Source organism: Clinocottus analis, unplaced genomic scaffold, assembly GCF_023055335.1.
Source record: "Clinocottus analis isolate CAN_PGR_092001 unplaced genomic scaffold, fCliAna1.0.p SCAF_37, whole genome shotgun sequence".
In the NCBI taxonomy this organism is placed as follows: domain Eukaryota; kingdom Metazoa; phylum Chordata; class Actinopteri; order Perciformes; family Cottidae; genus Clinocottus; species Clinocottus analis.
The window spans coordinates 235,770-239,569 of NW_027176120.1; positions in this window are offsets into that span (position 1 = coordinate 235,770).

The following is a 3,800-nucleotide window of genomic DNA, read 5'->3' on the forward strand; positions in this document are numbered from 1 at the left end:
GGAGGTTTGCTGTGTCCGCATCTCTTCGCCTCGACTGAGAAAGAGAAAGAGAGACGGAGCAGAGATATTAGGAAGAAGCCATTTGTGGTGCTGATGAGAAAGAGATAAATAAAGCAGGAGAGAGTGTGTGAGTGTGTGTGTGTGTTTATGTGTGTATGTGTGTGTGTGTGTGACAAACCCCAAAAAAGAAAATCTGAAATAGACTCCACATTCGGGCCTGTGACGTGTTGCCTCGCGGGGAGGATGTCAAGACTCAGAGTGTGATGGCGATGATGAAGATGGCGACGGCGACAGGCACAATGGTGGCATTCACATCGGGACCCTATGACGGTTTTGGCCCTCAGTCATACGTGCCAGCACGCCGTTTAGTCACGCATATATTTCGGCTGTTCGCCACACTTAAAATTCTTCCACCGTTGGAAATGTTTCCTCACTTCATGCCGAGAATATTGTGTTTCACAAATGTGTGATTCAGCTTTGTGAAGATGAGATTGTGCTGTTTAACGCGCGGTACTGCAGTTTGTGTTGTCTTGTAACTTCTTTTTCATTGTGAGAGTCATTGTGAGAATCTTGTTTTATATATTCAAAGAAAGAGAAGTCGGCAGAAGTCAAGTCAATTGGACCGTGTGAACCAAGGTGAACTCCCAGGACTTGGATGATGAGAAGCTGCAGACAGCTTCATCTGGTCCTTTACGTCCAGAGTCCACGGTGACATCGACCAATATCTTGTCTTGTTTTAGCAACAGTCCAACCCCCAAAGAGAATTTAGTTTACAATAATGACAAAGAAAAGCAGATGCTCTCAGGACACGCTGGAACTGGAGAGGATTTTCTTTTAAATTTGTATGAAAAGTGTCTCAAATTCTCGATCCATTATTAAAATAGTAAATTAACTAATTCATTAAATGAATAACGTGTCTGAGGAGCTGGCGTCACAAACCACGCCTCCTTGTTCTGGCCCGTGGTGAAGTCTTTTGTAGAAAACCTCACTAGCGTCACTAGCTAACCTAAACTGACCCGGTCACGTTCCTGTAGCTAGCAGCACATAGCCTCACTAGCTAACCTAAACTGACCCGGTCACGTTCCTGTAGCTAGCAGCACATAGCCTCACTAGCTAACCTAAACTGACCCGGTCACGTTCCTGTAGTTAGCAGCACATAGCCTCACTAGCTAACCTAAACTGACCCGGTCACGTTTCTGTAGTTAGCAGCACATAGCCTCACTAGCTAACCTAAACTGACCCGGTCACGTTCCTGTAGCTAGCAGCACATAGCCTCACTAGCTAACCTAAACTGACCCGGTCACGCTCCTGTAGCTAGCAGCACATAGCCTCACTAGCTAACCTAAACTGACCCGGTCACGTTCCTGTAGCTAGCAGCACATAGCCTCACTAGCTAACCTAAACTGACCCGGTCACGTACCTGTAGCTAGCAGCACATAGCCTCACTAGCTAACCTAAACTGACCCGGTCACGTTCCTGTAGCTAGCAGCACATAGCTTCACTAGCTAACCTAAACTGACCCGGTCACGTTTCTGTAGTTAGCAGCACATAGCCTCACTAGCTAACCTAAACTGACCCGGTCACGCTCCTGTAGCTAGCAGCACATAGCCTCACTAGCTAACCTAAACTGACCCGGTCACGCTCCTGTAAAACAGTTTTCATTTCCGCTATCGACTATGGAACATTAAACTATTTCTGCGTTACATTTGTTGAGGAAATACCACAAACGTGTGAACATCCAGCGGCTCGTGTCTGGGTTCATAATATTATTCGTAGTCAACAGCTCCGACTCCTCCAGGACGAGTGTCTGAATGTGATAACAGTGCTAACAGTGCTGACGGTGGTAAAGGTACTAACAGTGCTAACAGTGCTAACGGTACTCAAAGTGCTAACCGTGGTAACAATGCTTACGGTACTAACAGTGCTAATGGTGGTAACAGTGCTCACAATGCTAATGGTACTAACAGTGCTAACCGTGGTAACAATGTTAACGGTGCTAACGGTTGTAACAGCTCAAACTAAAGACTAAAGAAACGGTGCTAGCAGAGCAAACCGTTTCTACCTGGGCGCGTACCAGAAGACGGCGCTACGGTTCCTCAACGATATTTCTGCGTTACTTTGTGGTTCTTCACATCTTCTTTGGTTTCACTCGTTCTCTTTGGATTTCTCTTGATTTTCTGGTTATTTTAAATGTTGCCATCTCGTCCTCTTTTAGTTTCTCTTTCTCGTTTAATCTTCCCGTCAAGCACTTTGTGACTTCTGGTTTTAAAAAGTCACGCACAGGCAATCTATCACAACAAATTATTCATTGCAACTATTTATTTATTGTTATTAGAGATTTCCCCTGTCAGCTGTACGCCACCACAGAGTTTAAAACACTTGTAAACATGGAAATAACTCTAAAGTAACATATTTTATGCAATTTTATTTGTCTATAACTAACCGATTCAAAGTCACAAATAAAGTGATGTATTTCATGAAAACAAAACATCTGTGTCTTGATTTTAAAACAACTTTTGACTTTCAGTCGAGGGCCATAACTCAAGTATTGACTTTATGAGATATTTTTCTGAGAGAGAGAGAGAGAGAGAGAGAGAGAGAGAGAGAGAGAGAGAGAGAGAGAGAGAGAGAGAGAGAGAGAGAAAGTAGTGCAGACTTCCCAATCATGAGTTCTTCTCGGAACATTTAATTAGTCTGTGTGAACGAAAGAGAAAGAGGGCGAAGGCCTGAGGGCTCTGAAGGAAAAGATGAGCACATGAAAGACTCTGTTGTTGTCAGAGAAGAGAGAGAGACATTAAAGGCAACGAGACAGAAAGATGGATGAGATGTTGGCATGTAGAGAGTGAGAAATATGCTGATTTATGACTTTTATTTTGTTGTATGTTTCTTGCAGACATGAATGCATAAGTGCAACCCGATGGCTTCTGGTGCCGTTTGACACGATGCAAATTTACGACACGTTAGAAATCTCCATCAGAAATGATGCGAAGCCTGAATTCAGGTTGAAGAACTGAAATATTCTCATTAAATGTGAAACGTCGGTCGCTCAAAAACGATAAGCTGTGACTCGGTTCAGGAGGATCGCTGCATTGCAGGCCGTCATGAAAGGCCTTTTGTCCTCAGCGCTACAGCGTCAGCCCGAGACAGAGATGGAGGAAAAGAAAATGAACAACGGCGAGATGAAGGAAGACATTTTTTAAACTATCGTTATTGCCCAAGATGTTGAGCAGAGAGGATTTTTCATGTGGTTCATGTCGTGAATTTAAACAAAAACTCTCAGGTTTACACAACAAAACTACTCGCTTAGGTTTAGGGAACTCATCATGTTTGGACTTAAAATAAGTAAACTATATAAAACACAGACAATATAAGTAGAAAACACGTCACAAACGTAACTAACACAAGTTCAAAATAACTGAAAAGTGTAAAAAACGACACAAACACTTTTCCTTCGTCCTGTTCATGGACATTGTGTGTTCAGTGTTTTATATTCAAAACACAATAAAGCCCAAACTTTTGGGCGGTAGCCTCCTTTGACCACTTGGTAATGCCTTGAAAAAAATACTTTCATAATAAGAATAATAGCATTAACAGTGTAAAAACAAGAAAAGTAGCTGTTGTTCTGCACTAGTGTGCAGAACAACACATCACTTGATGATAATTAGTGATGCATTCATGTGTGCATCACTTCACTGTTGCAGCTGTTCATCCCAAACTGCAAACTCCAGCTAACAAATAAAGGTAGCCGAGTAGAAGTACAAAGGGGCATGAAAAGTAAGTTCTCAAGTAAAGTACAAGTA